Here is a 20,903-nt window from a genome sequence, read left to right on the forward strand (position 1 = left end):
ATGGAACCTTCTGGCTCTTCTGAGAATCACCACACCCAACACCATAAGTTAAGTGGTGCTTTATGAATTAAACACAGCAGCTGGGTCCTTGTACAGAAGGATCTCTTGGCTCTTTTCTACCAGCTGCATGAGCACTACTATGAGATGCAGCAGAGTGATCAATTAGAGGTAATACAGCAACATTTCCTCTCCCTTCCCATGCCTTTTCTCAGTTGTTCTTTCTGTTGCATCTGGTTTTCTCCACATATGGAACCACAGCACACGCGCTGCCCACCAGCACTTTGTGCCCTGAGTCACCGATCTCAGTCTGGAGGTCATCAGGCCACACATTCTCCTTCCTTTGCCTGGTTGATCATTGACAACTCACAGCAATTAGAGCAGCTGAGGCTGACAAGGACCTCTGGAGATACCTGGTCCACCTCCTGCTAAAGCCACACCAGAACAGCGGATTACTCAGCCTCTTGCCACTGGCACTGAGCGCAACTCCTCAAGGCCTCACGGCTTCTCCAGGCTGCCCACCTGGCCACTCAACACAAATAATTTCCTTGTGCCCTGGCAGGAGGATCATCCCCTCACACAGACTGCAGTACCCTTACTAATGCAGTGCAGAATGCCGTTGACTTTTTCCTTTTGCAGCAATATCACATTGCTGGCTCATCTTCACTGTGGTGACCACCAGGAAGACCAGGCCCATCTGTAGAGCTGCTTCCCAGCCGGTCCCGGTGTGCTCTGTGAGCTCATTGGGGTGCACCACTGTGCCCCCTCACCCAGGTCAGTAATACAGATGGGAATGGGCACTGGTTCAAAGCCAGCCGTGCAGATCAGAATGCACTGAACAGGGTGAGAAGGTCACTGTAGGAGAGTGAAAAGAACAGAACATTTTTAGTTAATGAATTCTGAGCATTTAGCTTAAATGGAGGAGACAGCAGCTCTTTTCTCTGGAGTGGTATTTGGATAGAATGCACGCATCTTGCAGCAAAATTTCACTTGAACTTGGCCAAGAAGTTTGGAAGCTCCCAGACATCAGCAGTTTGCACCTTCCCATACATCCTCTGCACCTCATTCATACATATTTCATGCTAACAGCTGTATCTGACGTGTTTATTCCTACACAATACAATCCTTAATGTTCGCATTGCAGGTTTGGGATTCCACAGCCCATCATCCAGAGGCTGACCCTCTAAAGTTAGTGCTTCTGCAAAATGAATGAGAGAAACACACTCCTGAGCTACTAATTCCTCTCTTCAGAGCAGCTCTCTACAGAGTTCAGAGCAATGTTCCTACTTGCCATCTCGAAGCCTTTTAAACAAAGCATTGGCTTTGCAAAGCTGTATCCAGAACTGTGGCACAGTTTGCAGCACAGCTGCTTTCCACCCTTCTGAAAGGCTGCCCACGTGTGCCTTTGGAATGTCACCAGAGGTATTTCCAATGCAAGTGGCACAAACAGACAGCTGAGAGATTCACTCACACAGTCGTTCACCTCTGAAGAAAATCCTTGCCACAGCAATCCAGGCTCTGCCCTTCCCTTCTCCAACCTTTTCTGGCCAAAGATCCCAGACCACAAACACCACACTTTGCCAGTGAGAAGATTGGTTAAAGAAAGAGTTCCCTTTGTTTCCCAAACCACAGTTGTTTTGCATACCCATATGTTGAGTATAGGCAGTGCTTTATAAATACCAAGGGAAGAGCAGAGCAGTTGCGTGGGGCTGGGTCCTCCCACCGCATGTGAAAGTGTCACATCTTTCCACAGCTCATACACAGAACATGGATGCTTCCTAGACTAACGAGTCACGGTTTATGGGGACAGTATTTGAAACAGGGGAAGCATATCCTTGAGATATGGCTTTAGAAAGAATCTCACATAGGTTTCGTGCTGCTAGCAAAGGGAAGTTTTCCCCAATGCCCAGAAATCCATCTCTATTTGTCAACAGACAATAGACATGGACGACCTACAATAGTCCTGACTCGTCCTATTCACTCCCACGAATAAATGGTGCAATTTAGAAGCAACTCTTCCAGCCACGCTCTGACACAAACCATTATTTTTGTACCCAGCCAGAGCGGCACAACACCTGGCTGCCACCTAAATCACCACCTCTGTTTATTTACTAAGTTTTGCTAGCTACCACTTACAGCATCTCAGGCCATTTGTTAGGTCATCTCCTGCTTTGACAGCTAGATTCAACAACAAAGCTCTACAAATCCAGTTCTTATATTAGAACTTCTCTGTTCCAGAATGGCTGAACTTTTCCACATAACAGCCCCCACTAAGCTCTAATTACAGGGCTGATTTGGAATCCTCTCCTCTTCAGTCTGTGTGCATTTAGTCTCCAAAAAGCACCTGTTCTGAGGCACTGGGGCTGCTCAGTGTTAGTGGTGGAACAGAGTGACCTTCTGGGGGGCACAGCTCTGCCCAGAGCAGCTGCTGGGGGGGCACAGCTCTGAGAGGCACCCGCAGGGTTTGGGCAGCACCATTCGGGGGCTGACATCAGAGAATTACTATTTCTATTTAAAATTCCTGTGCAGCTGCCTCTCCCGAGAGCTTTTTTCCCAGCATAGGGAGCTTTAAATCTCCACTTTGTTCTTCTTCAAAGTTTTTAACTCAGCTGTATGAAAGTTAAACAGTGATAAGGGAAAGGACATAGGAATTAGAGCCATGAAAGGTCTCGTGGCTGTAATCTGCTCTGGCCATCTATAATGAGCAAAGAGCAGCAAAGGAAGCACATCTGCTAGAGCAGGTAATCCCCAGAAACATAAATACTGAAGTGTGCACTTTACTGAGCTATAAGCAAGGATTAGGAGAGTGTGCCATGTGCTGAATGAAGGGTTCAGATCAAGCTCAGTGCCAAACAGGTGACACTGGGAATGGGAAACCTGCCCTAAAGCTCTGTAGCCAAGGGCAACTTCTGGTGTTTATCGGGTTTATATTCCAAAAACATTAGAAAACCTCTAGCAACTATTTCATTAAAGCTGAGGATTTCTATCTGCCTCATGCCTTTACTTGGGGCTTTCACTGTCACAGCAGTGACTTGTTTACATTCCTCTTATTTCTCTCTCTCTTCTCTCCCAATTATTGCTTCTTCAATCTGTTATCTGTGGGCTCACTTCAGCACTCTGCGTTTGCAAAGAGCACAACAGACAGCTTGTTCCCATCTACTGTGCTTACAGAAAGAGGAACAGGGAATAGAGGAGTGGGTAACCTCACCCAGGAGAAAAGGGCTGAGAAAAAAAGCACAACAAAAAAAGCCAGACAAAAACAGAGTACACCTTCCTAACCCAGAGTCACAGCACAAGTGTTAACAGAGCCCACGGAAACGAGACCATCAGCAGCACAGCTCTCAGTGACTGCAGGAGCACTGCTGCCAGTAGAGGCACCACTCTGCCAATGCAGCACAGAGAGCAGAGCACAGCCAAGGCAGGGCCCCTTCCGATGGGCTCATCTCAGCTCCTTGCACACACTTCCCTTATAGGTTGCTAAGGAGCTCATCAATAGATCCCTGATGGTCTCTGAGCACCACTTTATCATACACACAAGCTTTCTTCTATACTTATAGCCACGCCATTTCAGGAGGAAACCACCCCCAACACAGCCCTACCTGCTCATCTCCATTGTAATTGCTTGCTCAGATCATCTCACAGAGCTGCTTGGGCACCTGACACAGACTGGGGAACAAACACAACAGACCAGAGGGCTTCAAACTATTGGAAAAGGAAGGTCTCTGCTTCTCAGGTTCGTTCTTAAAGAAAGTGATTAGAAAGTAGTCACACCTGGATCTGTGGCAGATTGAGATGATGGGCAGCAGCTGGGAATGGGCAGAGCCTTCACCCCCCAGCACAGCTGTACCCAGAGAGGAGGACTGTCCATAGTAGAAATCATGCATTACTCTCTCTTTTCTGTTTCTGTGGCATGTTTCATAACAAATGGGTTAGAGACAGCCTTATCTGTGTATAATTTCTAGCATTCATATACAAATAGAGCTCCTTGTACAAAGAAAACTACTTTCAAAACATTGCATGAAAAACAAATAAATAAATAAAAAGCCCTGGGAAATGTTTGCAAATATGACCAGCAAAGGACAAACCTGACTGTGTGACTGCCCAGGCAACTGGTTGGGATGCAAAGAACTTCCCAGTGCTGCTCCTGCAGTGCTCAGCTGCTGCTGTTTGCTCTGCCTTGCTAGACAGGTGCAAGGCTCTGCTCCTACTGCAGGACAGGGCTGGAGAGCTCCAACAGCTGCAGGATGCTGAGCATGGCCTGGGGAGGCTGTGTCCTTATTTGGCAATAAATCTGCAGTGGCTGAATTGCCTGTGTGCAATTGCTTGTGTGATCAAAGAGAAAGAGGTGTAACTCAAGTTGGCCTCGAACTTCATGAGCTATCATTAGTGTTTTCATCATCTACACACAGCAGACTGCAAAAGCCTGGTCTTTTGGAAGCCCATATTTCATTAGGTGCTGTTTATCACTGCCATCATTACTGGCTGTCTGAACAATTTTGAGGTCAAAATGAGCACTGGGATTTCTTCCTCCAGCACCACCAAGTGAGCAGAGAGCTCTGATTCTGGCACATGGTCCTTCCCCTGTGGGCAGCAGGGCTTGGGAAGAACTTAGCAAGGGGCTGCAAGAAAGGAAGGGATCTCAGCAGTAAAGAAATCCCTACACACCTTTTACAGTAACTTATGGCTGCAAAGGGACATTCTTTCTCCCTGCTGGTTACAGACCGGTTTGTAACCTTTCAGTTTGTCTGCCATACCCTCCACCAGCTCCCATGGTGGATCTCCCTCTACAGCAGCTGGCACAGGGTGAGGAGGGGTGGGGAGAGATGAGGAGGGACTCCAGGAACCCCCAAATATCCCTGAGCCTGGCGTGAAATGGTGCAGGATGGCAGAACAGAGCACCCAGCTGGCTGCTCCCAGCCGCAGACGTTGCCCTCTGTGGGCGCTGCTCTGCAGTTCCCACTCACAAAGCTTTACCCCTTCCTACCAGAAATGTACTCCAAGCTCTGATTGTACGGAGCACCAGAAGGAAGGAAGGGGCTGAGGAGCGGTTGTGGGCATGGGGCAGCCTGGGCCTACTTTGCAGAGAAAACATCTTTCAGAATGACAGAGCTGGTTTGGTGCGGCATCACAGGAAAAGAACTCCTCTCCAGATCCATCACCCCTGTCCTGTGCTGTGCTGTGACTCAGCCCCTACCAGCAAAGGGAGAGTTCAGATGGCCAACTGCTCACACTGCTGTGCCACAGCTCCATCCTGCATTGTGGGGAAGGAGAGGCGGATTTCATGCACAGGCTTGAAAAAGAAATAAAAAGGAGGAGGTTGGAGTCAGCTGAAATGTTAACGTGACAGCTCTCCTTCTGTTCCCTGTTTGGAGAAGGCCCGAGCCATGGATTGCCAACAGATAATGTCACGCAGACGTGGGTTTTGTCACTGCCGGCAGCGGAGCAGCACTGCCAGGTGGGGATGGGACACCCACCCCTCCCCACACCCGCTGCCCTGAGAGCCCTGCAAGGAGCTCCTGCACCCACATGGAGCCTGTGTGCCATCAGGGCTGGTGCCAGGACAGCAGGGGCTGCTTTCCTGCTGGCTACCAGTGCTGCATGGCGAACAGATGTCCTCTGGCCCTGGGGACAGTAATTCTCTCTATGCAGCGTGTGCTATGCGTAGCTCTAATGCCCTGGTAAAATGCTTCCTGCTCTGACAGCTGCATGAGCGTTGCCAAGGAAATAGCATTCCAGGTAATTAGGCTTTAGCAGAGTTTAATCAAGGAAGCCATGGACAGTAGCAGCACCGGAGGTGTCCTGCAGCTGCATTGATTTCCGCTAGGAAAGGCACATCTGTGCACTGCAGCACACAGAGACAGAGATGGCATTGCAAAGCCTGGCTGCAGCACAGCTGGGATCAGCCCGGACAATCAATGCACAAATGGGCCGCTCTGTTTCTCAGAAATAAACACAGAATGTCTCTCACTCTTCTACCACTACTGTGGGGTTTTTTTCCTGGCCTTCAGAAATATACACACCTTCCTGTTTGAAGTGTGTTCCTCTCATTGGCAGCCAGAGAAATTCTGTTTCTGATCAGAAAGTTGCACAATTCTGTTCTGTAAAGTGGAAGCACTTCAGCAATCTGTGAATGCTTATCACAGCAGTAGCTCAGGGGGTAACCAGGACTGCTGGTGTAAATGAGTCCATTCGGGATTTCACATTTCATACAGAGCTGTAATTCAGGGGGAAGGCTGTCCAGACTCGGCAGCAAATCCCTCTTTTTCTGTCAAACCGTATTTACTGCAGAGAACAGAAAACGGTTTGCGTTTGCAGTAGGTTTGATGGTGTATTTCCTTGCATTTAACATTTCTATAACGTGTAATCCTGAAGCCAGCCCTGTGTGTGGGAAAGGAGCAGATCACAGCGCTGCATCCCAGGCCCAGCACACTTCAGTGATGCCGTGCATGGCCCTGCAGGAAGCTGTGTGTGCACAGCGCAGTGCCGACTCAGAGCTGCACCTCCTGTAAAGCTCTACTTCAAACTGAGCTCCCACGCATGCCTTTGGCTTTCTGCTGTCTCCAAATATGCATTCAAAGCTCCAGTGGAGCAAATATTCCCCCTGAATGGAGACAAATATTCACTCCATTAAAATCCCATTGGCTGTAAGCAGAGCCATCCTTCCCATGATGCTGAGGGAGGGATCACTGCTGCAGGAAGCGGAGGGCTCCCAGGACCCGCAGTGTGCAGCACCCACACTCCTGAGACTGCATCTCCTCCTTCCCTGGGCCCAAACAACCGTTGGAAAGTCCCAGTTCGGCGCTGCTGAGCAGGGAAAAGGATAAAGCTAAAACTCTTCTGCAGGGAGCAAAGCAGTTTCTCACCCATCACAATCACCACCTGGGAAGACAAAAAATGCATCTTCGGATTTTCACAGTCTGATTTTTCAAAGCAAACGTTTCCATGCACTTTAACAGCTTCTGGATGCTGCAGCACTGCAGCTGTGTGCCCAGCTGTGTCATCCACTGAAATGGTCTTAGGAAAAAGATGATTTGGCTAAAAATTCCTCTTTCCATAGTGCAGGTCAGACCAAAGCCAATGCTTTAGTAAAAGCAATGATTGATATTTAGGTACTTGGAAAGTTCACTAAATAACCTGCAGGGTCACCCCTTTCAACATTTGCAAACAAAACGCAGCAAGAAAATGGAGCTGCCCTTCCCACAGCAAACCAATAAGGAACTTACACAGAAGCGGTCCTTCACTTCAAACAAACAAACAGAAAGATTTGTGCTTCTCTCATCTCGAAGCCTTACATACTCCTCTAGAGCTGCAGCCCAATTAGTTATTTCATATTGACCGCCATTTGTGCTGCTCACATTTTTCCTATAGCAGCTTTCCTCAGCTCAGTGTCTGCATCACAGGAAACCAAATACAAACAGGGCCACTCCTGTACTGCACAGGGACAGCAGCTGCCTGCCGAGGAAGATCGGGAGTTACCTTTCATTTTTCCCAACAGCACACACATAGGGAGACCTATTTCTGTAACTGCAGGTGCAGATCTGCCGGAAGGCTGATTTCTATCGGCCACGTAGCTGTGGTCAGCACTCCTGCAGCCATTCCTCTACAGGGGATTATTTGATGCTATACCTGAGGAAGATGTTTTTCTTAATGTTTGACGGCTTATCAAATGCTAAATTATTGTGATATTTATATATCCTCAATGTACTATTGGAGAGGATACAGTGAAGTTACACGGAAACACAAATGGCAGATTAAGGGTGAATAGGGAAAATCTTCCTCGTGATATAAGAACAAGGATGAGAAAATGAAATTGTCTTGCAGTGGTTTTAAAACAAACAAAGGGAAGTATGTGTGTTTGCATTTTGAAGTCATTGCCATAGAATGCATGGAAGCACTGGACTGTCATGGGATGCTGTGTACAGAGCTGCAGGTGAAGGCTGGGAAGCTGAGTAAGAGCTGCTGAGTTCTCATTCTCTCCTTCTGATGTGCCTTAATGACCAATCTCTGAGCCACAGCTGTGAGAGGTGGATCTCGAGGTTGACCTTACCCAGCTCTCCTCGTATACTGCAGCCCAAGCCCACAGCTTTACACCATTTCAGATCATGCACTCTGAAGTTTCAGTTCCTGAAGCCACTTACATAATTGCAACACGCAATTTAATCTCTGCAGTCTAACTAGAAGCAACAGACATCACATTACAGCAAAAAGCCAGGTCTGAAGAGACCAGACCATGCAGTGCACACGTCCCCAGGCAGAGCACAGTGCTGTGCTGGCAGTGCTGCGGGGCGGATGGAGCGGTGTGCAGTGCCTGAAGTGCAGCTCTGATGATGGCTCACTCAGAGCACCCACATGTGCTGCAGGGATTCACACTGTGTACATGGCCATCTTGGGCAGCCTGCATGCAGCTTGCTTATAGACCACTGCACAGAGTATTTCTGGGCACACACACTGTGCAGGGGTCACCTTTCACTTCACAACAAATCTTCTCTTGATGTCAGGCTTTCCAGTTTTGCCTTAATATTTATTAACAATAAATGACCTTCTTTTGATTTCAGCTCCTTGGCATTAATACAATCCAATTTTACCTCATTTCAGTTGGAGTTCGAGTTCTTTGGAAAACAGAAAGCATTTCAGACCATAGAGGGTTTGATAGTCAGAGCACGTTTCTTATTCCAAAAGTGATGGACCAACAGTGGATGTCAAAGGCAATAAAAGCTGTCGAATCTCATAGTCTTTAGCGTAGACATGTAACCCTATGGACAAGAGTGCATGTTAACTCGCTGAAGCCTTAACCTCCTCAGTCTTGATGCAGAGACATTCACTTTCAGTCTGCATTAACAGCAACTGATAGACATGTCTTGAAATTGTTCATCAGAGAGCATAATGGTGTCTGCAGAAGGCCAGGATCAGGAGATCTTTAGCTACAGCTTTCATTCCATTGTCATCTCTTGTAAACTCGTCTCATCAAGTCTCCATTAATGAGTCAGAGGCAAGCACTGTTCAATAAAAAGTGAGTTTGGCAGTAAGTAATTAACTGTGAAATCCTCAGTGCACACCGTGCTGGTCAAGATGCTGCACCACAGCCCGAGGGTGAGCCCTACGGTTCCTTGCCAGAACCACATAAGTTTGTTAAGGGCTCGTACTGAACTATCTGCTGAGTTTTGCTATGCTGAGACTTAAGGCTCAGAGGCTGAAGGCATCATCCAGTGTCCTTCCAGCTCTGCCAAGCCTCTGTCAGGGGGTGATGACACATCTGCACTTCTCAAAGGCGCATGGAAATGGGTGGTTAAGCAGTGCTACTCCATAAAAATCTCTTTATTACTATTCTTCTGCTATCTTGAAAATGTCACCCAAATGTCACTTTTCAATATAACAATTACTTCCATCTAGGGATTGGATCACCTCTGTTCCTCAAGGTGAGCACAGTAATGTTGCATCTCTACGTTGCTGGGATTGTAGCACTGGCACTCAAAGTAAAAGGATATGTAAAGAAATCAGGGTTGTGTCCCATGTGTCCCCCAGATCGTATTTTTTGTCTAATACCCTTCCATTCTCCTGAAGTGAGAGGCGCATCCCTTGCAAGGCTGGACTGCCTCACATCTCAGTTGGTGTCTCCCTGAAGAGCTGCTTGGCTGTGTGTGCTCTGCCCAGGCTCTGCATGCTGTGCAGTGCCACCTCAGCTTCCATGGACTGCAGCCACTGGGAAGGCCTGCTCTGCCCTGCTTCCAGTCTGTGCTTAGCAGGAGATGGGACAACGTTCCCTTTCAAAGAAACTTTGTTACATCCACTTTGTCAGTAGCGTCTAAAGGAAAACAACAGATCAGATTTCATTGAGGAGACTTCAAAAAGCACCACAGTACTTTCAGAAAGCCAGAATCAATCCAGCTATGGGCTTTTCTATTAACCTACTTAAACACAACGACCAAAAGCCAATTTTTAACTCAAAAGTACATCTGAGGCACATACCGCATTGGTACACTTGTTACTGCTATGGCAAGGCTTTCCAGACAAGGACAACAGCTCTGTACAACCAACCTGCAAAGATGTGCTGCTCTTCAGAAGCCCTGTGCTTGTCCTTGAGACACAACTGCTGGAGGACTCTGTGCTGCTCATCCACATCGTCTGAAGCGTGACCTGAGTCCCAGGATGCCCACAGGTCAATTCAAAGGCCCAACTTTTGCTTCTCCCAGCCCAGTAAGCACCCAAGGGATGGGGTGGGTACGACTGCGGACAACAGAGATCCACACCCTGCAGATGCCAGGGCAGGATGCTGCCTCTGTATTAAGTTCTTGAGGAAGGAAAATATCACCAGGTAAAACATCTACAACTTGTTTGTACTCCTTGTACTTTTTCTTTCTGGTATGGGAGGTTGGTGGTTGGTTTTGGTTGTTTTTTTTCTTTTTTTGGGCGGGGGGGGGGGGAGGGGGGTATTATTGGGTATTATTTTCTGGGTTACTTATGCAATAAAGTTGACTAACAAAAGCTCTCTGAAGATGCAAAAATCCTTTGGAAGTACAAATGAATCACACTTCACAACATCCCCCTGGAGTCACAGTAATTATTCTGAATTATAAAGTGCAACTTAAAAGAATGAATCCAAATTCTGCAGGCAGCCTCAGCGTGGTCAAGGAAAGAGGAGGGATCAATGACATCTCATAGCACAAACTGATCTAACTCTGCATCTTTGCAGCACAGCTCTGCTTCACAGAATCACGGAGTGTAGCCATGAACAACATATGACACAGAGCACATTTCTCCTTTGGTACCATCTGCCCCACGATACGCTTCCTGGTAACTCTTGCATGCATGATTTCTGCCTGATTAGAGACCAGAGATGCACCCAGAGGTGCATTGCCCACTTAGACCACTGCCAGCACTGCTGTGGGGCTGTGCAGGCACATTGGGGCCATCACATCCCAGCACAGCTGAGGTCCCATGGCTGCTCCCTGTGCTTCCAGTATCACCAGGCATGGAGGAACCTGAGTGGATCAAACCCAATAAAAGTATTGTGTTTGTGCCTCAAAGAATGGAGCAAATATATCACCACCTTTACTACTGCAGCAGCTTTGAGCTGCTAAATAAATAGGGAGTGATGCATGGTACAGCAAACACACGTTATCAGATCTGTGCTGCGTATGCCAGTGCCCAGCTGTATGGCAGGAGCATCCAATGGAGCTGAAAACAGATCATTAACATGATTTCAAACAAACAATAAAAGGGCACGTGTAAATTCACATGTAAAAAGCTACGTGTAAAAAGTTAGGAGATCTCCAAAGGAGTCTTTCTGGAAGCACTATCAGAACAACATAGGACACATTTTTATATGAAGTGTGCGGGAGCACTGTGTGAAAACCCGTATGGAAGCACCAGTTCAGATCTGGGTATTTCTCAGTGCACACGCTGAGAGGTGCTGGTTACAAGAGAAGGGTTTCCTGATGTGAGGTCCCAGGGATCTGTATGAAAGCAGAGCCTGGACTCACTCATCTGTGCCAACCGCCTGAGCCCCATTCTGCAGTGCTTGCTTGTGTATTTAGTTCAGAATCTGAATCGTGCTGGCCAAGTCATTGCTGTGAAGAGATAGAAATGTGCTTCGTGTTAATGTGCACCCAGTCTTCAAACTTCTTACCAATAGAAACCTGCAACCACACTTCAATACCAAGGGGAGCAAACATTCCACAGTTCATCAAAGTTAACCATTCCCAATTTAATATTCTCATGATTTCCTTTATCAAATAACTGTACTTAAACGCTGTGGCTGCAATAATCTTTTTCTTTTACCACGGCACGTTGGAAATGCTCAGCACTGTGCTGGTGTGTGGTGAATTTCTCTGGCGTGCTGCATCCAGCTGGCACAGAGCAGCAGCACCGCAGCTCATGGCTGAGAGTGACATATTTCTGCAAATACCATCCATGTGACCCTCTGCCGTTTTACAGATATACCATAACAAGCTCCGCTCCTGGGAAACGTTCCCATGTTTATTTCACTCCTCCTTGTAACAAATTCAAATATCTTTCTTTCCCCCCTACATCTTCTGCCTCTGCTTCTCCACGTTTTGCAGAGCATCATCCTGTCTGTACTGTGGCATCTGATCCATGAGTGCAATCCCTTCTGTGGGCACAGCCTGCAGAGCCGCCCGAGTGCTTCAGTGGAACAGACAGCAGTGAGAGCTGGGGGAGAGCTGTGCTCCCACATGGCAGAGTCATAAACCCTCTGGTTTGGAAAACCGCTGCCTCAGCGCTGCCAATCGCGATCTTGGCGTCAGACTGTCCCCTCTCCTGTGGTGGGATTCTGGCTGTGAGCACAGAGCTGGGATCCCAGCACAGCATGATGTGGGGAAGCAGGCCTGTTGGCAGTGGTGAGAAACACAAACTGGCCCTGTGCTGGTGCTGCTCTCCCTTAAGCCCCCAGACAGCACCTGGCTCTGGAGCGGGGGCCAACACCTCCAGCATGGCCCCTGGGCAGCTGTCCTGGGATGCTCCTGGCCCAGACCCAGGCACATCCCAGTGATGAGGGCTCACATGCCCCTACCTGCTGCCACCCCCACTGCCTAGGCACAGGAACCTTTGGGTACTGCTGCCCTGGCCCAGAAGAACCAGCTGCACCTGGGCACTCACTTGCCCTGTAGCCAAGAAGCAGTTGGCTCTCTGAAGTGAGTTATTTCCGTAGGTTTAATGCCAGCTCTGCAAAGGTACAGATTTAGTTGCTGCAGGGTCTCTGAAGCATGAACCCAACAAATCACCCCCAAGGCTCATTCAGATGGGTTTCCATATGTAGGCCAGTTGCTGGTGGGGAGCTGCTCTCTCCACCCCTTCACACCTGGGTGAGGACCACACACATCCCTAGCAGCAGTGCTGGTGCTGCCCCATTCAAATCTGAGCCCCATGCCCCGTGTCCCCTCCCAGCAGGGACACTGCCACCAGTGTGTACAAGGGGCGGGCTGGGTCAGGCTGCTCAGCAGACAGGCTGTTAGCTGAGAAAAATCTCATTAACTGAGAAACCTCCCAAACTGTCATGTCTCAGGGTCACAAGTGCTCTCTGCCACAACCACTTTCTCAGTCTCAGCAGAAGCGTGCTGCACTCCCAGGGATCTCTTTATCAGAGGGGACAGCAGAGCTCCATCGACCCATGTCTGGGTCTTTATTAACTGCAGATCTGAGCCCTTTGGCATCACCAGGGCAGCCACCAGCTGCAGACCAAAACACCTGCACTTAAGTTAGACTGACTTGTGACACACAGCAGGAAAACTAAAAGTCAGATCTGTGCCAGACTTCACCATTCCACCCTGCAATTATCACCCAGCTCCTCACATTCAGACCCAGTAGTGGTAAAAATGAACAAAGTCGATTCACAGAAACATCTGACCTCACAAAATACACTATTGGTTATACATAGAAAAGTAACCCTCAAATGGTATTCAAGGGAAATCATCAAAAGCTCAGACTTCCAGTCCAAGATGATCAAAAAACATTCCGAGATCCCAAGGAGATATGAGGAATGGGAAAACAGAGCCAGCCGCTTTTGAGCCAGTGCTTATTTCCTTGCAGTGTGATATGGAGCAGCTCCTCATTGCTGCTTCAGAGCAAAAATTGATTCGAACGTTGGCAGCTCCCAGCGCGGCTGAGCTGCACAGCACATGGCACCACGGCACAGCTACCATATGGAAATGATGAATGAATATGAAGGGGAAGGAGCAGCAGAAGTAATTTTCCCGTGGCCTTGAGATGAAAGGGAAGCGTGGCACGGGCAGCCACAGACCTCCATTCAAGGTCGGAGCGCAGACCAGAAATCGTCGTACAATGCATCTTTGATGAGGCAACAGATAGCTGGGAGCTACACCTACAGAACTCTGTGTATGGGATTCAGTTTCCTCCGGCTGAAACCCCCAACACTTCTGTGTTGTTTTGCTCTTTCATCCCATGAAATCTGTGCTGCTAGCAGTTATGGTAAGCATGGAATACTCTTTCCATCAGTACGGGCAAACATTGCACGTGGAAGAACAACTCAAATATTAAGAGTCATTTACTCTTATCCCAAAAGAGCACAGGAAATTTCAGACACAGAACTGGGCAGAGGGGCAGTGGTCCCTCAGCAGAAGCCATGCAGTGGGTAAGGAATGAATTTTAGGTTTACAACGAGCTGACTCCGAAATCCCCAGACCCTGAATGCATATGTGGTGCACTTCCATCCTTTCAACCCACAAAGCAGGAAAAGATGGAGAAAAATGCTGCCTCGCTCTGCCTTCTGCACCTTCTCCATTATTTACTCACACTGTGACTAATTTCTCTCCTAGAGCCAACATGATGAACGTTACTGGGCCCAAACTTCCATTGCTTGAAATTGCTTCTCAGCCACCTGAAAGGAGAAGTGCAAGGGAGAATGGCTTCTATTGCTCAATCCATCTTCAGACAAGAAACCCACCGCCCAATCACTATTTATCTTACCCAGGTAAATGGCAACATCTATCTGTTTCTTCCTGATGCTGCAACGAAGCGATGGTGGGCACAGGGCCATTTGTTACAGAGAAGGCTGCCTGCACACAAGGAAAACAGGAGAGAGGGACAGCAGGAGCAGCAGCACCAAGCCGACAGCTCACACAGTTCAACTCCCTCTCCAGACAGCCTCAATCACCTTGTAAATCTGACCATCAGAAAACGACTGTATTTGCTTAACAGTGTGCTGACGTGGGATTCTGGCTGTTCAGAGCACAGGATTTCCTGTTGTGAAATAGCATCCCACAGGGGATCACATCTGCATGTGCAGCACAAGGTGAGGTGGGCCGGAGCACAGTGAGGAGCACTCACTCCATGCATGGGCACTGGGCTGTCAGGTACTGTGCTGAATGAGTGATCTCCATTTCATTTCCATCCAAGAGATACAGAAAACTGATTGGGATTCAGGTGTGAATTGCAGATCTGAGGCATTGTGAAGAGCTTTGCCATCACAGCAGTGGTTGGTTTTAACAGATGCAATTGTGCTAAACCTCGCCGTATCATCTCAGGAATTGGGAAACGTGGCACTCAGTGCAGGAGAGCAGCGGTAGCAGCACACACATCATTGTAATTGCATCATTCCAGAGCAGAAAAGTATCACTGTTCCCAGAAGACAGAATGTGAAATTCAGATCAGAAATATGAGGTAATATCTGCACAGGAATGAAGGAACAGTTTACCCAGCACATCCCCAGCAGCAGCTCAGAGCTCCAGCCAGAAGGCTGCAGGCAGACAGGGAGCCCTCAGCTCCCGGAGGTTTCTCTTCACAACAGTTCATCCCTGAATCAGTGGAAGTGTAACTTCCATCCCCAGCTATTGCTCTTTGCAGCACCCTCTTTTATTAAAGTTAAAGGCAATGCAGAAATTCGGCGCTCCTTCTGAAAAGGAGGAGGCGGCTTTTAAAACACTGCTGTATGTTAAACCAGGGGGAGCTGAGTTCAGGGATCTGAGAGCAGTGCGAGCCAGTAAGGGGGTTGTTCCTGCCCTGCAAGGAGCTGACGCAACAGGGAGAGCTGCTCCTTCCATTCCATGTGGTGCGCTATACACCTTGACGCCTGCCTGGCCCAAGGGCCATTAAGAGCTTCATTATTTATGCTCTAAATTTATTTAAGATGAAATTAATTATACAAACTCAGCCCAAACCAATCACAGCATTGCAGAAGCACCTCTTCTGGATGGTCTTCCCAAGCTGCTGCCCTCCAGCACACAGCACTCTGGCAGAGCCTCACCAGAGACAGTCCCACAGCTCCCAAGGTCCGGGGGGGACAGTGGCCATGGGGCTGGGGAGCTCTGCCACCTCTGTCCCTGCAGGAAGGCGATGTGCAGCTCTGGCTCCTGCACTGTGAACAAGGCAGGACACGAGGGAGGGACTGCAGGCTGTGCAAAGGGGAGCAGCAGTGCAGCAAATGAGCTGGGAATGGGGAATATTGCACCTGGCTGAGAGCCACTCGAGGAAGGAGAAAGAAGAGAAATAATTGCATTCAAAACTTTGCTCAATGCTTGGCTGTATTTGGAACCATTTCCCACAAAGCTTCATGTAACATCTGTAATTTTTGCGTTTATGTTCGAGATGTTTTTCCAAGTGGCTGTGGTTTGTTTGCATGGGCTTTGATTCTTTCTACTGTGAATCTGTCATTTGCCCCCAGCTGAGATTAATAATGGTATTTTATCACACCACATGTACTCAGCAGCCTAGGGGAACACTCCCTGATTCGTTGTTTTTTCTCTTTTCTCCCATTAAATGCTTCATCAGTTCTTATAATGTAAAAAGTATATCAGTAGCCAAAGTAGCATTTAGCACATTATCACACTTTCCACTCCCTGGGATGAATCGAAGTATAGATTTTGGCTATTTTTGTGACAGAAGGTTTGCTTGAAATCCCACTCAAGTCACGTGGAGGACCCCAAAGGACTTCACTTCCCAGGATGTGGTGAACAACTGTCCACAGACTCCTAAATAGGACTAATCTTCTTTTTAGGGCTAAGACTTCTTCAGTGGCAAATTAAATTTTCAGGTTGGATTTCTCAGGGATAGGAAGAAGCTAGGGATGGAGGTGAGCTCTGTTTTCTTGCCAATAGGTTAAAATGGACTCAGTAAGGCTCATTAAGCAAGACTGTGTGCAACTAGCAGTTGATTTTCCCATTAAGCCTTGTATCTACGAGGCAGATGTTTATCAGAAGCTATACGAAACACACACAGTTCATCTACTTGCACTGCATTCACTTTTCTGCACAGAAATACATTCATCATTTTCAGTGAAGTCTCCAACACAGGTAAGATTTGCTTTGCTATGGCCTTGTAACACCAGTAATCCTAAAGGGGTTAAAAAGAGGAAAAGAGGAGTGAGGTGGTGGCTCTGAGCTGCCTCGTGGCCTCGTTAGTAACATGTTGTGCAGGAGCTCGAGGAAAAGCCCTCAGCAAGGTGAAAAATAGCTTTGTTGCAATCTGTGTACAGCAAACAATCCATATGATGTATGATTTATTAAGTGTCACGGCACTCTTGAAAAGGCTTTTAATTTTGAGAACCTGCTGAAGCAGGGAAATGCCTGATCAGGATGGCAATGGGCCTCCAGGCAGAACTGCTCTGGAATAAGGGGAAGGTTGCAGGCTGGCATGCTGCATGTGAGGACAAGGGAAGGCAGCTCACAGGACCAGAGTGGGGCAGCAACAGTGTGGGGCAGAGTTGTAACCCATAGGGTAAAGAATGAGATGAGCAGGAAGTAAAGAACTTGGAATAATAGCGGAGAAGCATGAGAGAGGCTGACTGAGCAGCAAAGGAGTTATAGACCCTCGGATACCCCAAACAAAACAGATTTGAGAAGAGAAGTAAGTGTGTGTGCCTGGGTGAGCCTGGTCAGCAGGCTGTGGTTGTTTGCCTCCAAATATTCTCTAGCCAGGAATATCACTGATAGAATTTCTGCAGCATCCAAAGCTTTGGGCCCATAATTGACACACTACACAATGTAAATGGCCAGTTGCTGAATATGTCTGTTCCATATTACAATGGAAAAGGTTTTCAGTAATGGAAAGACATCAGAGCAGATTAAAAACAAAATCTCAGAGAAAGACAAACGCCACTCCTATCTGAAGGGATGCATTCAGAAATCACAGTTCCCTGTGTCAGCTTCAAAGGTACCAAAATCTATGATTCACCAATCAAGTTGTCATCACCTTGAAGATTAGGCGTTTGCCCAGGAGGCATAACCAAGGTGAGTTCATACATTTCTCAAGAAGAAAAGAAGTCAAACCTCAGGAGGATTTGGGCAGGGAAGGGGAGGCCACAGTGGGGAGGGAACGCACGGGAGGGGGAAATGAGCTCATTGCTGCCAAAATACAAGGCACGGTGCACCATCTGAGCAAGGTATCACATGCAGTTCCCTAATGCGGGCTCACAAGTAAAGCTCAACAAGCAAGGTATAAATAAAATTAACGTGAAGTGGGTATGAACACAATGAAAATCACCCAAGTGTTCGGATTGTCCCCTGTGGGTATGAAGGATAGCTGAAGAGGCTCCCAGGTGCTCCTGCTCAGGCTCCGATGCTGCAGCAGAGACAACACAGATACATTTGGTGATGACTGCGAGCTGGAAGGGCTGCAGGCACTTCTGAGGGCAGGATCAGAATTCAAATCACTCCTGACAGTTGTGAAATCAGTAGATGAAAGGTAGCAAAGGCAGTAATGAAGAGTTACTGAAAAAGGGAGAATCAGAGGCAGAGAAAACAGGGACACCTGGCAGAGCAGCAGGACTGCAGGAGGGCTTCTTCCACACCTGAATACCAAACAGCAGATAATAACATCATCTCACCTGCAGAAGGGCTGGTTACCAAAAAAAGGCAGGAGGCAGCTTCTGGAGATGGTCAGCACCATCAGCAAAACACCAGGGGAAAAATAAAAATAAGTCCCCAGTTAATTGTCATCTTTGTGACTGGGAACGTTGTCTCATCCCTGGTGCTGGTGTGCCCAGCGATGTCTTCCCTCACTCAGTGCTGTCTTCCATTTACAGGACAGAGCTCTGTGGGAGGCATCAACCTGGGGAGGCTCCAACCCAGCCCTGCCTGGGGGTCCCACACACCCACCCCTTCCTCCCCGGGTCAGCCCAACCTGGGGATCTCAGCCAGCCTTCAGTGTCACCTTATCCTCAAGCAGCCCTCCTGCCCTGGATCAGCAGTGGAACGGAGGAAACACGGGAAGAAACCATAACAAAAGCTCTATTATTAGCAAAATATATGACAAAAACATTTCAGTTTATTCACTCCTAGCATCCCATTATCAAAACACCCATAGTCACTCTCAGCCCTTAATACGGTTGAAATTATCTTACCTTTCCTCTCCATTATTCTTGGTGACAAGGAAGCAGTACAAATGCTCCACTGCTCTAGGATAAATATACTTCCCGTACAGATTAGGTTAGATGATATAGTGCAAACAAACATATCTGTGAAAGAAGAGACATGCTAATCTATAAAGATTTAGATGAAGGAAGGAGCCATCAATCTGTCAGGAGTTATCAGTTTGTTTTTCTCCCTGTGTTACTCCAGAGATCTCATTTTAAGCTATTTCCCCTCGCTGCTCAGGAGATGATGCACAAATAGCAGCTGGAACACCCTTTTTCCTAAAAAAGGGGGGATTTACCAAAAAGTGCATTGATATCCCAAGTGTGGGAGAATGTACTGAATAAGAAACAATATCTTCTTTGAAGCTTCTCTTTTCCAATTAGGAATGCTCTTACTATTTACTTAGCAAAAGAAGAAAGAGAGAAGAGACAAAAACAGTGTTCTGGCACTGACCTGAGTGCTGCTCCCTGCTTGGGAGAACATGCTGAGGGTGAAGTGCCACTGGTGGGAACTGCAGGGCTGCCCAGGGACAGGAAGCCAGGTTCCAAGCTGGAATTCAGCAGGAATTCAGTGGCTTCCAAACAAGCGGAGTCATACCTCAGTCTACAGAAAATACAATGGATTATTACAGCCATTATTACACTCTGTGAATGACCCAAGCGTTTTATCAGCAAGTATCTGACAGAACTTTCCTTTTCTCCTGGCTCACATTAGCTCTATGAACACAGGCAGCTCTGCAGGATGGAGCCACCCACCACCAGCTAAAAAACAACATCATTCAAAACAAATGGTCTTCGCAGCTGATGGTGACTTACCTGGAAAGAAGCCAGCATTCAATTCAGACCAAGTTTACCCTTTAGGCAACAGAAAAACACAGGAGACGTTAACTGGGAAACTCACATTACCTCTGCTAGAAAAAGATGTGTTCTATTTATTGCATTATGCTGCTTTAAAACTGCCTTTTCCTGGATGTGTTAAGTAAGTGACAATTCACATCATGTTTTCTTTAATGAATGAGAATGGAAATGCCTTCCATTCCTACATAAATTAGAAGCATTTATATTCTAAACAACTGAGTAGTTATTTGCTAAATTATAACGATGCGGCTCCAGCCCAACTGGTGTCAATAGGATTACTCGTGTGAGCAATTACTTGTCAATGTGATTAAGGGGTCACTCACTAATGGTAAATGAGAGCGGTTGGAGAAAGTTGCTATCATAGTCCCACAGTGCTTTGAAATCGATGGCCAGTTTTTCACCATTGTTCTCCACACCGGTGCAGAGAAATCTCCCAACTCAGGGCGTTCCTGTACAGCACCAGAGGGTGCTTCCCATGAGCCCCGGCTCTGCCCCAGCAACAGCTGCAGCTGCAACTCTGAGCACTGCATTCCCATGGGAAGGCACAGCCGCAGTGCACAGCACCAACCCGCGCCCTGCTCAGGTGGGAGCTCACAGATACCCAGCAGGACAAACACTTCCATGGCTCCTGCTTCATCCTGGCACACTGCAGCAGGCACACGGTGAGGGGTGCTGGCATCACACTGCGTCTGTACAGACACTCCCCCTCCATCCTCCTCAGAATGGCTGCGCACTGAAATCCCCAGCGCTACATTACAGAAGAGAATGAAAAGTAACAATACGTCCTCTGAAGCTTTTGAATGCAGAACTGATTACATGCATTTGATTTTGGCTGAGACACTCCAAGGTTCATAAGATGTCTTTCGCAGCTTCTCTGCAGCCAGAGCCTGCGGCATTGCACACCCCCTGCACCACGGTACTCGTTCAGCATTGACTCCAAGCAGAAAGTGCCATCTTCAGTCCCAAACAATTCCTCTCAGCATCATGGAATTTCTATAAATCTCTCACCTAAGCATTGGCCAACCCCCAGCCCGCGCAGCTTGCAAGATCTGAGGAGATCAAAGACTGAAGTGCAATAGCCCTAGGCAACAGAAAGCACCTCAACACAGAGAGTACTAATTCTACCAAACAAAAAGTTGCAAAAATAGGAAAATAACACCTGCATCTCTATGAATATCCTAATGTAACCGATCAATAATAAGGATATGACAGAACAGATGTGGAT

The 20,903-nt window shown here is 47.6% G+C and overlaps 1 long non-coding RNA gene across 1 annotated transcript in view; it reads right to left on the bottom strand.

The window, feature by feature from the left end:
- Positions 1 to 12,814: 12,814 nt before the first annotated feature.
- LOC107054550 overlaps positions 12,815 to 20,903 on the bottom strand; it is a 28,779-nt gene continuing 20,690 nt past the window's right edge. The window contains exons 2-4 of the long non-coding RNA XR_001468927.4: positions 19,275 to 19,424; positions 18,809 to 18,922; positions 12,815 to 18,334 (exon numbers count right to left, since the gene is read on the bottom strand). This is a non-coding gene — a long non-coding RNA (uncharacterized LOC107054550). The remainder of the gene's footprint in view (positions 18,335 to 18,808; positions 18,923 to 19,274; positions 19,425 to 20,903) is intronic.

The sequence above is a fragment of the Gallus gallus genome, chromosome 13 (assembly GCF_016699485.2).
Source record: "Gallus gallus isolate bGalGal1 chromosome 13, bGalGal1.mat.broiler.GRCg7b, whole genome shotgun sequence".
NCBI lineage: Eukaryota > Metazoa > Chordata > Aves > Galliformes > Phasianidae > Gallus > Gallus gallus.